The 22,629-nt window shown below is 53.5% G+C and overlaps 1 long non-coding RNA gene across 1 annotated transcript in view; it reads right to left on the bottom strand.

The window, feature by feature from the left end:
* Positions 1–1,968: 1,968 nt before the first annotated feature.
* LOC127487274 (uncharacterized) overlaps positions 1,969–22,629 on the bottom strand; it is a 31,325-nt gene continuing 10,664 nt past the window's right edge. The window contains exons 2-3 of the long non-coding RNA XR_011386364.2: positions 4,435–4,591; positions 1,969–4,172 (exon numbers count right to left, since the gene is read on the bottom strand). This is a non-coding gene — a long non-coding RNA (uncharacterized LOC127487274). The remainder of the gene's footprint in view (positions 4,173–4,434; positions 4,592–22,629) is intronic.

A 22,629-nucleotide genomic window follows, 5' to 3' on the forward strand; every position in this document is an offset into this window, starting at 1 on the left:
CCTGCAGCCAAGCCCCCTTCCAGTGGATGGCTCTCCTTCGACCCTAATCCCAGCCCTCCCTCCCCGATGGCTGTAATAACACCAGCTGTCTGTTACTCAAACTCTGACCGAGGAGGAAAAAGCACTGATTATCCAAATACAGTCATTAAAGGGGAAATGTGTTTTTAGGACTGTCAGAGTGATTAATGAGGGCTAGCCGTCTTTGCAAATGCACTTGTTTAGTCTAACTGGCAGCTTCTATTTTCCTATTGATTTATTGCAGCCGTTGCCGGGCCTGGGTGTGTGCGAAGTCAGGGCACTTCACAAGTGCACCCTGTTTAAACAGGAAAAGCATGCACCGTGTTTTTGTCCGCGAGGGGGGGAGCAGTCGCTCCCTTCACTTCAGTATCCAGGGGCCCAGACCAACAAAGAAGACATTAAAAATCTACAGCCCAGGGAGGGGAGGAAACTACCTCCCGTTGGTCGTCCCCAGGCACTCAGCTCCAAGGTCACCATGGCCCCTGGACAAAGCCTGCCCTATTGTAGCACTCAGCAGGCCCTCATTTTCCCCTCCCAGCCTCCCCCACCCCCAGACCAGCTGTCAGCCCCTGGGTCCAAGAGGGAGAGGCCAGGACGAGAGAAACACAGACAAAGCAAGCTCTATGGTGCAGGGGTGAGGCGGGGTGGGTACACCGGCAGAGACCCCTGCGTTGGTTTGCACTTTGACAAAGAGGCAGAGGGACCGCGGAAGTGGCAGTGACTTCTTTCTCGTGTGTGGACAGCCGAGGTCTCTCGTGACCAAGAGTATTGGAGAAGCGACAAAGGGGAATTTACGGCGTGGTGCTGGGTGCCCGGCGGAACCCAAGGAAGCACAAACTTCCTGCCCGATTTATGATAAGGGGGCGGATGGGACATGTCCCTGAGATGCGTACCACTGTCACAGGACACATTTGTGGTGATCTGATGGCGAAAGTGTGCAGTGCAGAGTGGAGAGGACAGGAGATGCTGAGGTACTAACTGTGGGCATCTGAAGGTGGAGCTGCAGGGGCCGAGGGAGGGGACGGGGACCTGCAATTCCCCAGTTCCCCCTAAGCCGGACCTCTGTTGAAAGCTGGGTGGTGCGTGGGGCCTTCATTCCATAGTGGTGAGAGGATGGGACACAAGCCCCCAAGCCAGTCACCCCGTGCCCAGTGCCCTATGAAGCCAGGCATAACTCCTCTGAATTTTCTCCCGCCCACACAGCCTGCACCTTCCACACGGCATGCCAGGCATGGAAATGGCCTGCCGTCCTTCCTAAAGGAAGCCCCCTCCACGTTTTCCCGATCGCGATGTGAGTCCCTCCTCCACAAGCAGGAAAAGCCGGCCAACCTACCGACCAACCAACTGGCCGACCGTGGGTTTGGATCACAGAGGCCCTGGAGCATCTTTTTAGGAGCAAAGAAGTTGGACTTGGTTGTGAGGAAGCCAAGTGGCCACATTTTGCAAACTTCAAAATAGAAATAAGCGGAAGAAACATACTTTGCTGGACATTAGGGCTGCCCTGGGAAGTCCAGATACCTAGACATCACACAGTGAGTAGAAAGAGCACTGGAATGGGAGTCTGAGAGCCTAGATTTTTACCACCTAGCTTAGACCTGGATGGGCGTTGTGGCTCAGTGTCGCTGCTTGGAATGCTGGCATCCCCTCTCAGAGGGCTGGTTCAAGTCCCGGCTACTCGGCTTCCAATGCAGCTCCCAGCTAATACACTCTAGAAGGCAACAGGTGGCGAGTCAAGTGTTTGGGCCCCTGCCATTCGTGTGGGAAACCCAGATGGAGTTCCAGGCTCCTGGATTCAGCCTGGCCAAACCCTGGCTGTTCCAGGCACGAACAAGCAAATGGAAGACGGATCGTTCTTCTCTCTCTCTCTCTCTCTCTCCTCTCTCTCCATTGTTCTGCCTTTCAAGTTGTTCAAAAAAAGTAACATCAACTAAAATAAAATCCCATGGCTGTGTGATCTCAGACAAGTCGATTGTTTTTTATTTTTCCATTTCCTTAATGGGTCCAACTGGAGTAGTCTGTGAGTTTATAAAATGCTTAAAAAGGTGGTCAGAGTTGGCTAGGGTGCTCTGTCACCAGCCTCAGTCTCACATGATTCTAAGGTTCCTGTAAGAAGAGCAGCTGTAGAAGCAAGAGAAGCCTTGTGACATCACATCAACTAGCGGTGAGGGCAGGGGACACAGAGGGACTGTGCCACGCATTTGTCCCCCAAACGGAGCACTGCCCCCACCAAAATGAACCAAGCACAGATGTTGAATTGGGTGATAGAGTGATTGGCAGATAGAGTGCTGCTGGTGGGTGATTCAGAGATGGTGTGGGGTGATGCCATGGCTGGGAAAGTATTTTAAATCATTTTGAGAACCCCATGAGTTGAAACCAAGGACAAGTTTGTCATAGCCTGCAGCTAATTGCTTTTCAAAAATGGAACTGAAAAGAGAAAAAAATGGAAAGCAGAGGGGGCCAGCGCAGCGAGTTAAGCCGTCCACTGCAACACCAGCATCCCATACGGTCACTAGTTCAATTCCCAGCTGCTCCACTTCTGATCCAGCTCTCTGCTAATGGCCTGGGAAAGCAACAGAAGATGGCCTAAGAACTTAGGCCATGTGGGAGAGCTAGTGAAGTTCCTGGCTCCCGGCTTCAGCCTGGCCCAGCTCTGATCATTACAGCCACTTGGGGAGTGAACAAACAAATAGATGATCTCCCCCCCCCCCTTTATCTCTCTGTAACTCTGACTTTCAAAACAAATCTGGGGCTTACCCTGTGGCGTAGTAGGTTAAGCATCCACCTGCAGCACCAGCATCCCATATGGGCACCAGTTCATGTCCCAGCCGCTTCACTTCTGATCCAGCTCCCTGCTGATAGCCTGGAAAGCAGTAGAAGATGGCCCAAGTGCTTGGGCCCCTGCACCTACATGGGAGACCCGGAGGAAACTCCTGGCTCCTGGCTTCAGATCGGCCCAGCTCCAGCGATTGCAGACATTTGGGAGTGAACCAGCAGATGGAAGACTTTCCTGTCTGTACTCTGCCTCTTAAGTAAATAAATAAATTTTTAAAATAAGTAAATTATTTTTTAAATGAGGGGTTGTCACTGTGGTATAGTGGGTAAAGCTGCCACCTGCACTGCTGGCATCCCATATGGATGCCAGTTCAAGTCCCAGCTGCTCCTCTTCTAATCCAGCTCTCTGCTATGGCCTGGGAAAGCAGTGAAAGATGGCCCAAGTCCTTGGGCCCCTGCACCCGCATTGGAGACCCAGAAGAAGCTCCTGGCTCCTCGCTCCTGGCTTCGGATCGGCACAACTCCAGCCACTGCGGCCATCTGGGGAGTGAACCAGCGGATGGAAGACACCTCTCTCTCTCTCTCTCTCTCTCTGTCTCTCTCTCTCTCTCTCTGCCTCTGCCTCTCTATAACTCTGCCTTTCAAATAAAGGAACAAATGTTTTTAAAAATCAAATGAAAAGCAGTTAAAAATCAAACCACAGTGAGGGGTATACCTGTACTGTGAGTGGGCAGTGGGCACCTCCGCAGCTCTGTAGAAGATAAAATGAAATGATCTCTCGGAGTTTAAATCAGAGCCAGATTTCAGAATGGAAACAGCAATCTGGAAACTGCTGGCACTTGCCCGTGCCCCTCTCCCCCCACCCCCACCACATCCCATATCCTGCTTCCTTTGCCGGGCGGGTACATTTGTGAATGTCCGTGTGTACATGGTGCAAGTTATATACAGGCTTGGACTCGGTCCATGAAGAAGACTTTGCAATTCCTTTCTTCTGACAACTCCACACATGCGCACCACCACATGCAGAAATGAGAGGCTGAACCCACCAGGCAGTGTCTCCCATGGCATCGCCTGTGTGAGCCGTGGCACAGGTGCAGGGGTCATGTGTGCCGGGCATTTCCTCCTCACAGCCAAGTCCAGTTCCAGCCCCAGTTCCTCCACTTCCGATCCAGCTTCCTGCCGGTGCACACCCTGAGGTGGGCGGGGGAGGCGGGCAGAGGTGATGGCTTCAATCACTGAGTCCCCGCCACCCACAGTGGGAGACTGGATTGAGTTCCAGGCTCCTGGCTTTGGCCTGGCTGTGTCCTGGCTGTTGCAGGCATTTGGGGAGTGAATCAGCAGAGGGAAGATCGATCTCTCTCTCTCTCTGCCTTTCAAATAAGCTAGAAATAAATACATAATGTTAGCATATATACATACACATACATATATACAGGAAGGCATTTTCGGCCAGGCCTTGGCGACACAGTGGCGGAGCCAGGGGCTGCGATGCAGAAGACTGTAGGGCAGGCAGGCGGGGAGGGAGGACCACAGGCTGAGGCTCCCCCTACGTGAGCTGTTTGCAGTCTCTGAGCTCAGCCAAGGCCTGGTGAGGTCCAGCCACCCCAGCTCCCCTCCCTTTATATCCACTCGAAGTCGACTTGCCTGGGGACTCCAGTCCCATCTGCAGAAGTTCTGCCCGGCAGCACCCAGATCCATGGTTGGTTAGGTTTCTGGGGCCTGAGGTTTAGTCTCACGGGAGGGCATCACCTGTACCCCTGAGTTAGGCAGGCTTGCAGACTGGCGGGGAAGCGCTGGAGGGCTAGAGCAGAGGAAAGACCTGTTTCAGGCCACCATCCCACGCTCACGATCCTCCAGCCAAAACTGACCCTCCAGCCACGGCCCTTCTTACTACCATGTGGGCCGCTGGTCCTCCCTGGCACCAAGGAACAGAGGGCTCGAAGCATAACCAGCCTGGGTGCTGTCTGAGCAGCTCCCAACCTGCCCCTCCCACGCTCATTCTACACAGTGGGCGACTGAATCTATAGGGTGACTGCCAAGGGCCACCCGCCCCTCACCCACCACCCCGCCTCCTCGGGCCCTACCAACCCATTGAACCCATTGACCCGGAGAAAGTGGACGTTTGAGGCCCCAGGGCTCACAGGTGCCTAGCCAGGCAAGGCTGGCTCCAGTGTGGTTAGCACAGAAGGCCCAGGATGTGAGACCACTGGGATTTGTGGCCTTCTACCTACTCCATAGGACTGGGGCTCCCAAACACCTGCCAGCTTGCTCCAGGAGATGAGCCCTCCTGACAAGGAGAGAGACCTCTGACCTACTGGCCGCAGACAATGCTACCGCCCGGGAAACCTGCAGAAAGCTCAGATACGGCCTGGTCATGATCAGTAACCACTGACAACCAGAGCCGTCCACAGTGTGCACTCTAAATGCATGTGACAAGGTCTGGGCCATGGGGGTCGGATGTGAGCCTTGTCCTGCTCTCACATGGGTCGGGTACCAGCTGCGCACCTCGCATCCGAGCTGTCACTCAACCCCAATGCCACTCCCTACTACAAGTTTCTTTCTAAATACAGTCTATCGCGACCAAATCCATCCAATTCTTTTTTTTTTAACTTTTATTTAATGAATATAAATTTCCAAAGTACGATTTATGGATTACAATGGCTTCCCCCACATACCGTCCCTCCCACCCACTACCCTCCCCTTTCCCACTCCCTCTCCCCTTCCATTCACATCAAGATTCATTTTCGATTATCTTAATATACAGAAGATCAGCTTAGTATACATTAAGTAAGGATTTCAACAGTTTGCTCACACAAAAACAAAAAGTGAAAAATAATAGATGATTTTTTTTAAATGATGATGAAATCAGATCATATTGTCATGTTTAATCCCAGTGAGAGTCAAGTTGGGAGTTGACAATTTCTTTTTTTTTTTTTTTTTTTTACAGAGGATCAGTTTAGTATACATTAGGTAAAGATTTCAACAGTTTGCACCCCCATAAAAAAACAAAGTGAAATATATTGTTTGAGTACTCGTTATAGCATTAAATCTCAATACACAGCACATTAAGGACAGAGATCCTACATGAGGAGTAAGTGCACAGTGACTCCTGTTGTTGACTTTACCAATTGACACTCCTGTCTATGGCATCAGTAGTCTCCCTATGCTCCGGTCATGAGTTTCCAAGGCTATGGAAGCCCTCTGAGTTCTCCGATTCTTATCTTGTTTAGACAAGCTCATAGTCAAAGTGGAGGTTCTCTCCTCCCTTCAGAGAAAGGTACCTCCTTCTTTGAAGACCTGTTCTTTCCACTGGGATCTCACTCGCAGAGATCTTTTGCCAGAGTGTCTTGGCTTTCCATGCCTGAAATACTCTCATGGGCTTTTTGGTTTAATTCTGTAATTAATACACAGTTATTCTTAAGTGTTAAAAATTAACTGAAATGTGATCCCTGTTAAACATAAGAGTGGGAATAAGAGAGGGAAGAGATGTATAATTTGGGACATGCTCAAGCTGACTTGCCCCAAATGGTAGAGTTAAAAACATACCAGGGGATTCCAATTCAATCCCATCAAGGTGGCATGTACCAATGCCATCTCACTATTCCAAGTGATCAATTTCAGTTCACAATTGATCATAATGAAAGGACTAAGAGTCAAAGGGAGCACATAAACAAGTCTAGTACCTGCTAACACTAACCGATGGAATAAATAAAGGGGAGAGTGATCCAACATGGGAAGTGAGATACTCAGCAGACTCATAGAATGGCAGATGTCCTAAATAGCACTCTGGCCTCAGAATCAGCCCTAAAGGCATTCGGATCTGGCTGAAAAGCCCATGAGAGTATTTCAAATCCATCCAATTCTAAAACCCTGTGTCTTGTCACCATGGGCCACCAGGGACTGTTCTACCCATACACCTGCAGCCAGCCAAGGGAACTCCCCGGCTAGCCCCTAAGACCTGGCCTGGGGCTGCACCAGCCTGGCAGGGAGTCTCCCAACAGCGCCACCTGGCTGCAGGTGAATTAGCGGGAGGCTTGCTAACCTCTGGTCCTCTCTCCCGGAAACAGCACAGGTCAGAAAGGGGACCTCAGGCCTGTGAAGGCAGGCTGGGCTCCTGACGGCCCTGCAGTGAGCATACGCAAACGTGGTTCTGGAGATGCTATGACATGACCCCTCACAGCAAACTGCTTATAATCTAGGAGGAGAAATCGTGCGAGGCAACAAATGACAGTAAGAAGCAAAGAGGGGTGCTCTAGTTGGAATGTGTGCCCCCAAACCTACTCCCCGGAGCTGTACGTCAGCGGTGTTTGGAGGCGGAGCCCTTGGGAGGGTATTGGGATTAGATGAGGTCGTGAGGGTAGGGTCCCCACTGTGGCATCACTGGGTTTTTAAGAGGAAGAGAGGGGCAGGCATTGTGGGACAGCGGGTTAAGCCCCCACTCATGGCTGCTCCACTTCTGATCCAGCTTCCTGACAAGGAACCTGGCAAGGCAGCAGAGCGTGGCCCAGGTGCTTGGGCCCCTGTGTCCATCTGAGAGATTCAGATAGAGCTCCTGGCTCCTGGCTTCTGGGGAGTGAACCAACAGATGGACAATCAACCTCTCAATCTCTCTCTCTCTCTCTCTCTCTCTCTCTGCCTACCAAATAAACACATATTTTAAAGGAGGAGGGGGAGGGAGGGTGACGTGAGCTCACAGGCCTGCTCCGTGTCACCCGTGATGCCCTCTGCCGGTTTAGGATGCAGCACGGGAAGGGGCCCTCACCAGAGGCCACGCTCTTGAACTCCTCAGTCCTCACAACTGTGCGCCTGATAAACCCTCTCTTCTTTACAAATTACCTAGTCCCAGGTGTTTCATTACAGCAACAAAACACAGGCGGAGACAGGGACTCAGAACAAGTGGCAGGTGTTCAGAGCACCCTGGACGCTGGAAGGAGGCTGGGCATGGCGGGCAGCCGAAGCAGGACCCTGGGTGGGACTGTGCAGGATGTGTCCGGGAGGCCCCCTCTCCCGCTCACACCAAGCAGCTTTTGTGTGCACCTGTGAGGGTGACTTGGGGAAGTAGCCCTCACCCCTCCTCAACACACACACACACACAGGGGCGGCCACCCAGCACCCAGCCTAGCGGGCTCCACACAGTTAAGGGGCATGACCCGGGAGTTACAGCACTGTGCAGAGTGCAGCGTGAGCCTGCTACACACCACCGGCCAGCTCCCTGAGCCCCAGCCACCCGGCCCGGGGGCCCTCCTGTGCCCAGGAACCACGGTTCTGGCACTGTCACAGCTGCAGGGCCCAGGGCCTGGCAGGGAGAGGTTCTTAGGGACCTATCAGTGGCCACACCCACAGGTGGGCCTTCCCTCCAGTCCCCTTCTTGATTCTCCCATGTCCCCCTGCCCTGCTGCCTCCCCCCCCACACACACACACCTGCTGCATACCCCCGGCAGCTCCAGGCCACACCCTCCCTCTGGGTCCCTCCCCCAATACACACACACATGCACGAGCTCCTCTCACCCTCCCCTCCCCTCCCTCCCCTACCCCTTCCCCTCCATTTGTTTCAATGAACAGCCCCTTTTATCTATTCTGTAGGTACAAATGAAGCTGTCAAATTTGATCAGGCGCTTGATATGACAGGCTGTGGGGAGTCGGGACCCCTGGAACAGAGTGGGCCTTGTCTGTCACAGCCCGCCTGACACTTCCCATAATGCCCAGACTGATGAGATTCTGAGTAGGGCCCAGCACATTTTCAACTCTATTTTGGGTGAAAACCCTTCTTGAAAGATCTTGAAAGGAGCTGGCAGCTCAGCCGCTCGGATGATTAATGAGGGCTGGCTCCGCTGGATGGATCTCTCCTGGTGCCAACAGCCGTCCTCCCAACAGGCCGGAACGTGCTGCGTGGACGCCCCCAGCACTTCCCCCCGTGCGCGCCGCCCCCCGGAACCCCTCACCCGCCAAGCCGCCGCCACCGCCAAGCCGTCGGCACCCCAAGCCCGAGCCACGCCGCCGCACGTCTGAGCCCGGGGCAGCCCCTGCATATGGAAAAAGTTAACTATCAGCGCAGGGCTGAGGCCAGACTTGAGAGAGCAGGGCCTCCTGGATAGCTCTGCAGAGCTGCGGGACACCAAGGGAGGGCTGGGGACAGGCACCCAAGCGCTCCCGGGGTCACAGCACCTGCGCTTCCCCCACCTATCTCAGCAGTGCTGGGCACAGAAGCCACGGGTGGCTCAGCCCCAATGGGACAAAGTGGCTCAGCCCCTGCTTCTGTCAAAGGGAACACTGTGGACATTTGGAGCAAGATGACTTTTCTTTTTTAAGATTCATTTTTGAAAGGCACAGTTAGAGAGAGAGAGAGAGAGAGATCTTTCATCTGCAAATTCACTCCCCAAATGGTCACAACTGCCAGAGCTGGGCCAGGCTGAAGCCAGGAGCCAGGGACTCTACCAGGGTGTCCTGTGTGGGTACAGGGACCCAAGCACCAGGGCCATCTTCTACAGCTTTCCAGGCACAGCAGCAGGGCGCTGGATTGGGAGTGGAGCAGCCACGTCTTGTGAACAGCATCGCAAGTGACAGCTTAACCCACTGCACCACAGTGCCGGCCCCACACAGCAACTCTCGATGGGACAGGGACCCTCCTGTGCAGATTTAGCATCTTTGGCCTCAAGACACGACTGACAACTTGCCTGTCACACTCCCACCCATGGAGACAATTCTGAATGCTCCAGGGATGGCACCTGCCCTGACTGAGAAGCACACTTAGGGCAGAGAGAGCTCCTCGCCCCCATGTCCTGAGAGCCAGGCCGCCCCTCTGTCCCTTAGCTGTCCCTTCCGTCCCTCAAACCCCAGCAGCCGCGAGAGCTCCGTGGAAGAGCGCGGGGAGAAGGCTAGCTGCTCTCCCATCCCCTCCTCCCCACCCGCCAACCTTTCTCCTAGGCGGCTGCTCCCGCCACCTGCTCTAAACCCCACCTTGTTCCCTCCCACCAGGAGGCTTCCAGTTTTCCCCACTAGGGTGCTTCAGCTCAGAGACCTCCACAAACAGGCTGCTACTGCGGTCGCTGGGTCGGGAACCTGCTATCACTTTTGAGACAACTGCAGATGGCTCTTTCAAGCCAGGCTCTGGGGTCTGAGGAACTGGGTCCCTGTGACCAGGACCACCATCAGGACCTCTTGCAGGGCAGGCGAGGCACAATTCATGGGGCCAGGCCATGAGGGAGGGCTCCCAAGAACCACTCTCCTCACTCCCTGTTTCCTTCCCTCTCTTCCTTCCTGAGAGAGAGAGAGAGAGAGAGAGAGAGAGAGATCCACCCCAGGTCCCTGGGTAACACAGCCAGCTCTGAGATCATCCAGCCTTGGGCAGACCCAAGACACCAGTTCTTCGTTCAGCTGTGTTTTCTGGGCATCTCCTGCATGCTGGGCACTGGCGAGACCCTGGCGAGACCCTGGAGAGACACTCAGATCCCGCCTTCCTGAGCTGCCGGACGAGGGAGGAGACGAGAGCCAAGGGAGTGCCTGTACGGCTGTAAAAAGAGGCAGAATTGATGCAGAAGTGCAGGGTGTGGCATAGGAGGGAACTCCCAAAAGTCCCTGAAAAAGAGGAATAAGAGAAGTTTGCTGGGGCTGGCATTATAGTGTAGCAGGTGAAACTGCTGGCTGCTGGCATTATGTATAGCAGGTAAAGCTGCTGCCTGCAACACCAGAATCCCATATTGCAGCTGATTCACTCCCTGCTAGGGAGCCTGGGAAAAGAGCAGATGGCCCAACTGCTTGGGCACCTGTTACCCACAGGTGAGACCAAATGGAGCTCCAGCCTCCCAGCCTTGGCCTGTCCCTGCCCTGGCCATTTGAGGGGTGAACCAGCAGATGGAAGATCTCTTCCTCTCTGTCTCTCCCTCTCTCTGTCAGTCTGCCTTTCAAATAAATCTTTTAAAAAGAGAAGGGGGGGCACTGTGGTGTAGCGGGTAAAGCTGCCCCCTGCAGTGACAGCACCCCCCCCCCATATGGTCATGAGTTCAACTCCTGGCTGCTCACTTCTGCTCTAGCTCCCTGCTAATGGCCTGGGAAAAGCAGTGGAAGATGGCCCTCGTCCTTGGGCCCCTGCACCCACATGAGAGACCCAGAAGAAGCTCCTGGCTCCTGGCTTTGGATCAGCCCAGCTCCAGCCATTGTGGCCATTTTGGGAATGAACCAGAGGATGGAAGACTTCTCTCTTTGTCTCTCTCTGTCTCTGCCTATCCGTAACTCTGCCTTTCAGATAAATAAATAAATCTTTTTCAAAAAATTTAAAAAGAGAGCTTACTTTTATACAAAATTTTTTTAAATCCATGCATAGCTTTTTTTTTTTTTTTGATTGATTGATTTGAAAGACAGTGTCACATAGAGGAGAGAGAGAAAGAGATGGAGAAAGAGGGGAAAGAGAGAGAGATCGATCTTGCATAAGCTGGTTCAGTCCCCAGATGGACACGATGGCCAGGACCAGGCCAGGCCAAAACCAGTGGCCAAGAGTTTCTTCCAGGTGTCCCATGCAAGTTTCAGAGTCCCAAGCACTTGTGCCATTTTCCACTGCTTTTCCCAGGCCATTAGCAGGGAGCTAGATCAGAAGTGAGCAGCCAGGACTCGAACTGATGACCATACGGAATGCTGGCATCACAGGAGGTAGCTTTACCCACTATGCCATGATGCCGGCCCCAGTGTGCAGCTTTCTCATAGCATACATTTTCTCATGAACTTTGCAAAGACCCCTTATATGCATGCATTGCACACTTTTCTGAACCAAAGTAAACTCTTCTTTTCATTCCACTCTCTGAGGTGCCCACAATAGTCTGTGCAGCAGGTGTGCCAAGGAGCCCTCGTTTAGAACCAAGGGCAAGGAGGAGCCGTGTTGGGAATGTGGTCAGAAGCTGAGGCCTGCAGGCTGGGCAGAGTCCACTCGGGGCAGAGGGCAGAGCGATCCCACACCTGAACCTCAGCCAACTCCCCGGCACTGAGGGTCTTTCCCTTTTAGCTGTGCCTTCAAGGAAGGACAAAACTCAGCAACTTGGCACAGCCCTGTGAGCCCAGCAGTGGGGGAGCCGGGGAGAAGGGAGAGGAGCCAGCGCTTGTCCACCCCCGGCTCCTGGGCCCACAGGAGCAGCCCCAGAAGGGTGTGACTTCATGGCACCGAGACCACACAGGGGGTGGGGGGATGTGGCAGGCTGGGCCTGTGCACAAAGAGGTCTCTCCAGCGAGAGGTAGAGAGGTTTTCTAGCTCCTGGAGCTGGGCACAAACTCAGCCCAAAGTCTCACAAACCAGTGGGTTCTTGCTGGGGCCAAGAAGCCTGGGGCAGGAGAGGGGATGCAATCTTCTCTCTCCCAGAAATGTAAATTTTAAAAAAACATTAAGCTATTGATTTTAAATGGAGAGCAACAGAGAAAAAAGGAGAGAGAGAAAGAGAAAAAGATTTCCTCTACTGGTTCACTCCCAAAATGGCTGCAACAGCCAGGGTTGAGCCAGGCTGAAGCCAGGAGCCTATAACTCCATCTGAGTCTCCCAGATGGGTGGCAGGGGTCCAAGTACTTGGGCCATCTTCTGCTGCTAATGCCCAGGGGCATTAGCAAGGAGAACTCTAACCCTAACCCTAACCCTAACCCAGGGGCATTGCAGGCAGAGGCTTAACCCACTATGCCACAATGCTGGCCCCTTACCAACGTCTTTGAACTGAAGTCAAGAGCTGGGTGAGGGAAGAGACCCAGGTGAGACTCGAGGTAAGGACAAACGAAAGAGCAATCAGGAAAGAGTGGATGCACACCATCAGCCCAGGGACCATTTATTCCAGAACTTTCTTTCTCTAGCTCCTCTCCCCACGTCCAGGATGGGTGGGGTAGCCCTGAGGGCACAGGCGATCACTCTGAGGACTCTGGCTGTAGCAACAAGCCCTGAAGGTGAGCAGGGGAGACCTGCTTCAGATCGGGCAGTCTACCACCTGCCTCCTCTTTCAACCCGCCATGGGGGCTGCAATGCCCCCTTCCACGCATTCCTTGGAGCTAAGCAATAAAGTCCTGGAAAAAAGATAATAAAACACCATAAAAATGTGCCCAAGAATGGGTTGGAGGGTAAAGACAACCCCTGTGCCTGCACCAGTGTCCACCAAACCGCCCTGGAAATAGCCAGCACCTGGGTGAGGAGACAGGTGAGTAGGGGATGCAACCTGGGTTCATTGAGGGGTGAGGCAGAGCCAGGTCAGGCAGGCTCAGAGATTACCACGGGAAAGGCAGGTCCAGGTCCTCCCTGGCAGTGGGCAACACACAGCCCAGGGGCCCAGAGCAAGAGCACCCCCCGCTGCAGCAGAAGATTCCGTAGCAGGCACCTTAACTCGTGCCCGGGGCAGGGACCTGGATGGCACACTCACTGCCCTCGGCCGGAACTCCCTGAATAAGTGAGTGGGTCAGGCACAGCTGCGCAAAGGGGCTAAGCACAGACCCCAGAGACCGAGACCTCGCTGTGCGTTCTGCAAAGGGGCCCAGGAGGCGCTGCCGAAAATCCAGGGCAAAACACGGGCAAGGAGCGTAGGTGAAGAACCCGCTTCCAGCAGACACGGGCCCACCGCCGAGCAGCTGGGAAGGGCCACGCTTTACAGTGTGCCCAACAGCGCCCGGGACTCGGCCCAGCTCCCTCCTGTCTTCCAGGAGTTCTTCAGGGAGTAAAAAGGAATTTTCCTGGCCATCGAGCCAGAATCTGAAAAAACAAGGCTACATGAAGCGGGCTGAGGAGGGAACGCAGAGGCCAAAAGCAATAGGCTGCTCTCTCCCCTGTTTTTCTAGTTGCTCTGCTTCTCGTCCGAACGAGAAGGAGGCGCAGAGGGGGAGCAAAGACTCGTGGCCCCTGCCCCCTTTTGGGCCAGGACAGAGGCCCTCGTGGGAAAGGACTCACAGGAAGCTTTGGGAGCCGGGTGAGGGTGAGGGTGACGGGGTGCGCAGAGCACATGGGAGCAGGCCCCTCGTTTCCAATTCAGGACTGTCAGCTGGTGATAAATGAGTCACAGCCACAGAGCAGCCCTGATTGCCAAGTGCCCTATTGTTAATGCTGACATTTAATGAGGCTGGACACAGTTCCACACCATCGTCTGCAAATAGTGCTCGACGGACTTAATTGGTTAAGTATTTGTGTGTGTGTGTGACTGTGTGTGTGTGTGTAGGAGAAAGAGAGAGAGAGAGAGAGAGAGAGAACACAGTGGTACACATAATGGGTGTCCACGTGTGAATTCGCCCTCCGTGGACATCCATGTTTTATTTCATGTCATGCCATGGGCCGGCTGGCATAAAATAAATTCATGTACAACACCGATCTGTAACACAAAGGAACTTCCAAAACTTTCTGGAAACTGCAATTAAAAGATAAGTTTATTTTGGCACACACAAAAAGTTTTTTTTAACCCATGCATAGTTTTTTTCCATGCACTGTTTTGAAGACCTGTCATAACCCCTCCCTCAGTCTCCACCAGAAAAGTCTGTGCTACTGTGAACCCTCCCACACTCCAAGCCACCCAGCCCCTGCTGGGGTCTCCTCCCCGCCAAGCGGCCGTTTGTGAAGCTGAACACATGGAAGGAAGCAGAAAGTAGAGCTGTCTGCAAGTGGGCCGGGGCCCAGGGTGTCTGAAAAGCCACTTTCTCCCTGGCTTTGGATCAATGGCGCCGTGGCGCGCCTTGGCCCGCCTGCCTGGCTGGGCGGTTCCACTCCTGCCAGGCAGGAGCTCTCTTGCCCCTATCCGGGAACTCTGCACTCTCTGCAGAGAGGAACATAATCGGTATTCTTGTCCTAAGAGCCGGGCAACAGGGCCCAGGGAGGATGCTGACAGAGGGCCCGCGAGGGTGAGTCCTTGGAAGGAACCTGTGCCCATGGGACAGCAGCTGGCAGCCTCCCAAGCACAGAGGTGGAGGAGGGGAAGTGGGTGACACACAGGTGCATGGCCACCAGGTTGGGGACATATCAAATGCAGCTTGGACATTGAGGGCTAGGGGATGAATGCACTGTGCAGAAAACAAGGGCCACGGACACCCAGAGCAGAGGTCAGCAGGATCTGCACGTGTCCAGAAAAGGAAAAACGGTCTGAAAAGATGGGAGAGGGATGGGGCTGGCACTGTGGCACAGTGGGTTAAGCCACTGTCTGCAGCGCTGGCATCCCATATGGGAACCAGTTCCAGTCCTGGCTGCTCCACTTCCAATCCAGTTCCCTGCTGATGTGCCTGGGAAGGCAGTGGAAGATGGTCCAAGTGTTCGGGCCTCTGCACCCACATGGGAGACCCAGAAGAAGCGCCTGGCTCCTGGCATTGGCCAGACCCAGCCCCAGCTGTTGGCAGCCATTTGGGGAGTCAAACCAGTGGATGAAAGATTCTCTCTCTCTTTCTCCCTCTCTCTCTCTCCATAATTCTGACTCTTACATAAATAAAATAAATCTTTCAAAAAATAAAAAAGATGGTAGAGAGTTTAGGAGAAAACTAATTCACACTAACACCCTTTTAAAGGTTTGTGCCTCAAGAGCTGGCACTGAGGTGCAACGGGTTAAACAGCCACCTGCAGTGCCAGCATCCCATACACCATCCCACACAGTTCCACTTCCAACCAGCTCCCTGCTAATGTGCTAGGAAAGCAGCAGAAGAAAGCCCCTGCACTGATATGGGAGGCTTGGAAGAAGCTCCTGGCTTCAGCCTGGCGATGCAGCCATTTGGGGGGTGAACTAGTGGATGGAAGATCTCTCTGTCTCTCTCTCTTTCTCCTTCCCTCCCTCCCTCTGACTCCCTTCCTCCCCATCTCTCTTCCTCTTCCTCTCCCTCTCTCTCTGTAACTCTTCCTTTCAAATAAATAAATACATGAATCTTTAAAAAAAAAAAGTTTGTGCTTTAAAGTACCAGGAGACTTCAACAAGTCTATGGAAACAGAATTAAATGATGATGCACATTTTCCATGGACTTCTCAAAGCCCCTCATATGGCCTAAGACCAGCGGCATCAACATCACCCAGGGGCCTACTGGAAATGCAAACCACAGCGGCCGGCATTGTGGCACAGCAGGTTAAGCTGCTGCTTGTGGCTTGTGATGCCAGCATCCAGTATTTGAACACCTGCTGGAGTCCCAACTGCTCCATTTGCAATCCAGTTCCCTGCTAATTCGCCTGGGAAAGCAACAGAAGATGGCTCAAGTGCTTGGGCCCCTGTGACCCACGTGGAAAACCCTGATGGAGTTCCTGGCTCCTGGCTTCAGCCTGGACCATCCCCAGCCATTACAGCCATCTGGGGAGTGAACCAGTAGATGAGAGATAGATCTCCCCACTACCCCCTTTCTTTATCACCCTATGTCTCAAATGAATAAATGTTTTTAAAAAAGAACAAAGGAAAGAAATGTGGACCCCGCAGGCCCCACCCCAGACTCTCGAGTCTCAGCCTGCACGTGCACTGAGGAACCCAGGACAGCTGGGGAGCACCGCCCTGCTCTAAGCTCCCTGGCCACAGTCACACATGTGAGGAACCCAGGACAGCTTGGGAGCACTGCTCTGCTCTAAGCCCCCTGGCCACAGTCACACATGTGAGGAACCCAGGCCAGCTTGGGAGCACTGCTCTGCTCTAAGCCCCCTGGCCACAGTCACACATGTGAGGAACCCAGGACAGCTTGGGAGCACCGCCCTGCTCTAAGCCCCCTGGCCACAGTCACACATGTGAGGCACCCAGGACAGCTTGGGAGCACTGCTCTGCTCTAAGCCCCCTGGCCACAGTCACACATGTGAGGAACCCAGGACAGCTTGGGAGCACTGCTCTGCTCTAAGCCCCCTGGTCACAGTCTCACATGTGAGGAACCCAGGACAGCTTGGGAGCACCGCCCTGCTCTAAGCCCCCTGGTCACAGTCACACATGAAAGCCCCAGGCCTGCTTCCTAGCAGTTCCTGGCTCAAGCCCATTGCCCCAGGGCTCCCACTGTCACCCCCTCCTATCCCCTCAGCCCCGCAGCCCCATGAACCAGGGAACCGAGGAAGGCACTGAGTGGCTCTGTCAGGCCAGGCCACCCTGCAGGCTGCAGGGCTCAGGTCCCAGGCAGGGCCAGGCAACTTCCTCCTGCGGGTGCTGCAGTCCAGTGCCTGGGACCTAAGGGCCCATGCTGGGGAGTTTCGCCCGTGACCGTGACCTGGTGTCATTACTGCCCAGCATTCCTGCCCAAACTGCCCTGCTCTGCCATACTAACTGAGCAGAGCGGCCTTGGAAAATGGTCATGAAAAGCTCACGTTTCCTTTTGTGACTCGGGGCTGGGGGTGCCCTGCTGTGACCCAGCCTCCCCAAACACTTCCCAGCCTCGGCCTCTGTGCTTCAGGCTGGTCCCACGGGGAGGTCTGCTCTCCCCTAGCGCCACTACGCACTACTGGGACCTCAAGCCTGTAACTCCACCCAACTGTGGAAGCACAGCAAAGCATGAGGGCGAAACCAGACCTTCCCATCTGGCTCCTCAGCCTCCTTGGTGACCCAGGGCCGTGCACTTGGCATGCTGTGCCTCAGTTTCCCCCATGGTGCTATTATTTCTTTTGTTTTTAGATCTTATTTAGTTTTTTGAAAGGCAGTTGAGAGAGAAATCTTCCATCCGTTGGTTCACTTCTCAAATGGCTGCAGTGGCCAGGGCCGGTCAGGCTGAAGCCCTGACCAGGAGCCCAGAGTTCCATCCAGGTCATCCAAGTGGGTGGCAAGAGCCCAAGCACTTTGGTCATCTTCAGCTGCTTTCCCAGGCCATGGCAGAGAGCTGGATCAGAAGTGGAGCAGCCGGGACTTGAACCAGCATCCATGTAGGATGTCAGCATCACAGGCAGCAATTCAGCACGCTGTACCACAATGCTGGAGCCCCGTGATGCTGATGTGGCTTCAGAGAATTATTGTGCAGAATAAATGAGATTATGGAGTGTACAACAGGTTGCAGAGTTTAGGAAGGTGAACAAACATACACTAATAAGGGTATCTTTTCCTTGAGCCACCGGCCAGCACACAACTGAGTGTCCTATTGTCTCTGCTTCTGTTTTCCTTCCCAAACCACGAGCAACAAGAGTGCAAACCTGAGGGGCTTGGCTTTCTCCCGTATCCTCTCTCAGGTCCTCGAACCCTCACGATCTCACCAACAGGTGACGGATTATCCCCCTGGGCCCTGCATGCATTTACAGGGACTTGGTAATACCAAACTTAGGGGCCAGCACTGTGGCACAGCAGGTTAACGCCCTGGCCTGAAGCACCAGCATCCCACATGGGCACCGGTTCTAGTCCCAGCTGCTCCACTTCCCATCCAGTTCTCTGCTATGGCCTGGGAGAGCAGTAGAAGATGGCCCAAGTCCCTAGGCCCCTGCACCCACGTGGGAGACCTGGAAGAAGCTCCTGGCTCCTGGCTTCAGATCAGCGCAGCTCCAGCCGTTGTGGCCAATTGGGGTGTGAACCAGCAGATGGAAGACCTCTCTCTCTCTCTGCCTCTCCTCTATCTGTGTAACTCTGACTTTCAAATAAATAAATCTTTAAAAAAAAATACCAAACTTAATTTCACAGTGGTCACCTTGACCCTGGAGAGGGAGGTCAAGAACCTCTTTCAAATACTCGTGTCTCACTTCTCTTAAGGAAAAATGGCCAGAGTTTGCCCCCTCCAAACTAGGTGGGTTTGGAAATACAGTGGAATCTTTGACACAGCCTTGCAAGTGAACATGCGCAGGCTTCATTCTGTTCCCAGCTTCTGACTGAGTGGGCTGTGGGCTGAGCACCAGGCCTCTGACAGGCAGTAGGGGCCAGACAGAACTCTGGGAGAGAACAAAAGCATTCAGCTCCCAGAGATCGCAGTCAGTGTTGGTTCACTCCAGAGAGGCACTTTGCAAGGACACTTACTCCCATATGCCTTGCTCAGAACTCCTTGGAACTTTATAAAAAGCGTCTTCAAAGCCTGTTGCATTCCTTATAGACAGTGACAAATCTTTATGTGCTTTTTTGGGGCTGGGAAGTGGTGGGGGCCTATCTGTTGTAGCCAGTCCCGGAGAAGAAGCTGGGTGATCAGGCACAGTCAGGTCGGAAACCTAAATCAGGGGCATCTTCTGATGACGCTCTTCACAAGACAGCAGGAATAACGAGCTGCCCCCGCCAGGAGAACGCAGGCGGAGCCTGTGTCCCTGAGTTGCCCGAGTTTGGCTGTGTCTGTAAAAGGTAGTCTCATGAGAGATCTCCTTGCTTCCACCAGGTCCTATTCCCTGCCTGCCACCCACTCTGCCATCCTCTGTTCTCAACACAGCAGCCCAAGAGAACGTCTAGAAACATCAATACCCAGGGGCTGGCGTTCCTGCGGTGCTAACGCCCGTATCCCATGTGGGTGCCGGTTGGAGTCCAGCTGCTCCATTTCCAATCCAGCTCCCTGCTAAGGCGCCTGGGAAAGCAGTAGAGGATGGCCCAAGTGCTTGGGACCCTGCACCCATGTGGGAGACCCGGATGAAACTCCTAGCTCCTGACTTTGGCCTGGCTCAGCCTGGCTGTTGCAGCCATCTGGGGAGTAAACCAGCAGACTAAAGATCTCTCTCTGTCTTTCCCTCTCTCTGTAATGCTTTCTATGTAATAATGCCTTCTGCATAAAATCTTCCATTTACTAACTCTACACACACACACACACACGCATGCACACACATGCTCTTTGTCATTACCTCCGTCTTCTTTTTCTTTCATCCACAACCCCTATCACCTTCCGCCGTAGCATATAATTTATGCGTTTTTTAGAGTGTTTATTGTTGTCTGTATCCCGAGAGAATCTAAGCTCAGAAGTGTCGTTATCTTTGTCTGTTTAGTTGAATCCCTACAGCTGGCACTCAATAAATATGTCGGATTGGATGGCACTGATGTCCACTGCATTGCAATCTGCTGTACTGCACTGACCGACAGGTCCCAGGCTACACGAAGCAGAGTTCCTACCTTCAAGTCGCTTACAAATCTGATTGAGGCAACCAGAGACACACATAAGGAGGTGACACACGGGCATGATGAAGCGGAATTCACAGCTATGCAGCAGAACCCCTGGGAGGGATCTGTGCAGGCCGAATGCAGGGACAGGGCCCAGGCAGAGCCTTCTGTCTCATAGTGCACATCTGCTCCTTGTCCCCAGCACATGGCTCTGTCGTTACAGCCTCTATCATTTATTCATGCTGTCCGCTATCCAAAGTCCTCAACTCCTCCCACGCCCTTGCCAACCCCTGTCCGCGGTCAGTGCTCAGCCCAGGCTCGCTTCCTGCCCACAGCGTTGCTGGATTACTCTAAGCCTCATCAACTGCTCTGCTCTCTGAGCTCCTGTAGCACCTGTATGCTGCATCTGACCACTTAGCCTCTAAGTAGAAACATTATGTAAAGTCGTGCTACAGCACTTCCCTGAGAAGAGCCGCATCTCCTCCATCTGCTCTCTTCTAAACAGTGCCAAACTCTACGCATGTACTGGGACCCAACATAAGCGGCACCCGTTGATCGGTTTACAGCGGTGGGGGGAGCACTGTGAGCAAGGTAAACCTCACAAAGGTACCGCACTGTACGAGCGGACGTGATGAATTAAGAAATCTCATGCCGGCCAGCGTGCAGCTCACTAGGCTAATCCGCTGCCTGCGGCGCCGGCACACCAGGTTCTAGTCCAGGTCGGGGTGCCGGATTCTGTCCCGGTTGCTCCTCTTCCAGTCCAGCTCTCTGCTGTGGCCCGGGAGTGCAGTGGAGGATGGCCCAAGTGCTTGGGCCCTGCACCCCATGGGAGACCAGGAGAAGCACCTGGTTCCTGGCTACAGATCAGCACGGTGCACCGGCCACAGCACACCAGCCGCAGTGGCCATTAGGGGGTGAACCAACAGAAAAAGGAAGACCTTTCTCTCTGTCTCTCTCTCTCACTGTCCACTCTGCCTGTCAAAAAAATTTTTAAAAATTAAAAAAAAAAAGAAATCTCATGCCAGTAGTTCCCAGCCTGAGCTGAGAGCTGCATCACTTGAGGACCTTCCAAAAATTTCTCCACATGGGGCCCCAACCCCAGGTCAAGGTTATCAATGTGTTGAAGAATGTGGCCCAGTCCTCACTATTTTTTTTTAAAAGCTTTCCCCGACAGTAGAAGATGGCCCAAGTCCTTGGGCCCCTGCACGCATGTGGGAGACCCAGAGGAAGCTCCTGGCTCCTGGCTTCAGATCGGCACAGCTCCGGTCATTGTGGCCTTCTGTGGAGTGAACCCAGATGGAAGACCTCTCTCTCTCTCTCTCTCTCTCTCTCTCTCTCTGTCTCTGCCTTTCCTCTCTCTGTGTAACTCGGACTTTCAAATAAATAAATAAATCTTTAAAAAAAAAAAAAGCCTTCCCGAGAGATGCTAACCTGCAGCTGGAGTTTAGATCAATCGCAGGGTTAGAGGAGACATACAGGGTGAAGGAAAAGGGGGTGCACGGCACAAGAAAGAAAGAAACAGTCCTCCAGCCTGCCATGTGCCTGTCCCTTTCTGTTGTCCTATTTGTTTGCCACGGGAATTCGTCTTGGTGAAAGAAGCCGGGCTGCACTGGCCGTGGATGGATGCTCCTGACTTCCATCTAACACTACAGTGAGCAGCGAGAGGTCAGAGCAGACACACACAGAGAACAAACGACGAATGCGGCCAAGGCCAGGGTCAATCTGTACCTGTGGGATACAGAAAAGTTTGGGTGAAACAGGGGACTACTCTAGACCCCTCGAAAATTTAGGCTGCAATCTCTCATTCTCTGCTTACACATTATTCTCTTACACCCCCGCCTATCAGAAGAGCTGAGGAGTATGGCATACTTCCAAAAGTTTCTGGAAAATGGAATGAAAAGGTAAGTTTATTGTGGAGCAAAACAAACAACAAAAAACTTTTAAATCCTTGCAGTTTCTCCATAACACAAACCTCTATGAACTTTTTAAGTTTTTAATTTGTTTTACTTATTTACATTTTTCTGAAAGGCAGAGAGACAGAGACAGAGACAGAGACAGAGACAGAGAGATCTTCCATGAGCTGGTTCACTCCCCAAATGCCCGCATCAGCCAGGGTTGCGCCAGGCCAAAACCAGGAGCCCAGAACTCAGAATCTGAGTCTCCCACACAAATGACAGGGAGACCAAATACGTCGCCTGCTGCCTGCCAGGAAGCTGGATCGGAAGTAGTGCAGCAGAGATTCAAACCAGGAATCCAGTGTGGGATACGGGCTTCTACCCTCTCCACGAGCTTTCTGAAGCTCCCACCATGTAAACTCTATTGAGGCTACCATAATCCCTGGCTAACTCCTGACTCCCTTCCTCCCTCTGCACCCTACGGGAACTGAGCAGAAGCCTCCTAGGTCAAATGCATCCAGGAGCCCACGAGAAACCCAAGCCCTACCCTAGTCTGCTCAGTGGGTTTCCAGCCGGTGAAAGGTCCAGCCAGCAAGCTCGCCTCCCGGGAGCTGAATTCACAGGGGCATCTGTGCAGACCAGGCCTCTCCTCCCACCAGAGACTACACCCCTCACACCCAAAACACCACCATCACCAAATATCACAGCATGCACCAAATGCCAGGGCAGGGGATGGTGCCAGAAAGGCAAGCACCGGGAGAGGAAATTCAGAGATCTTCTCCTAAGAGCGAGAGGTGCTCGTTCGGAAATGGAAGCTGGGGCGGGAAAGGCAGGACAAGGGAAGCAGAGGGAACCTGACACTGGCACTTAGTAGCTGAAGGCAGAGAGCGGGCGTGCCAGGCAAAGCGGGGGAGGCTGTGCAAAGGCTGGGGCACTGAGGACACGCTTCCCCGGCTCCTCGCACGCACGCTTGCCAAGCCCAGCCCTGGATCCCACAGGGGTCACAGCAGCGGACCCCCTTCAGAGGCCGCTGC

This window comes from Oryctolagus cuniculus, chromosome 2, assembly GCF_051225735.1.
Source record: "Oryctolagus cuniculus isolate XC-2025 breed Fujian yellow rabbit chromosome 2, ASM5122573v1, whole genome shotgun sequence".
Taxonomy (NCBI): Eukaryota; Metazoa; Chordata; class Mammalia; order Lagomorpha; family Leporidae; genus Oryctolagus; species Oryctolagus cuniculus.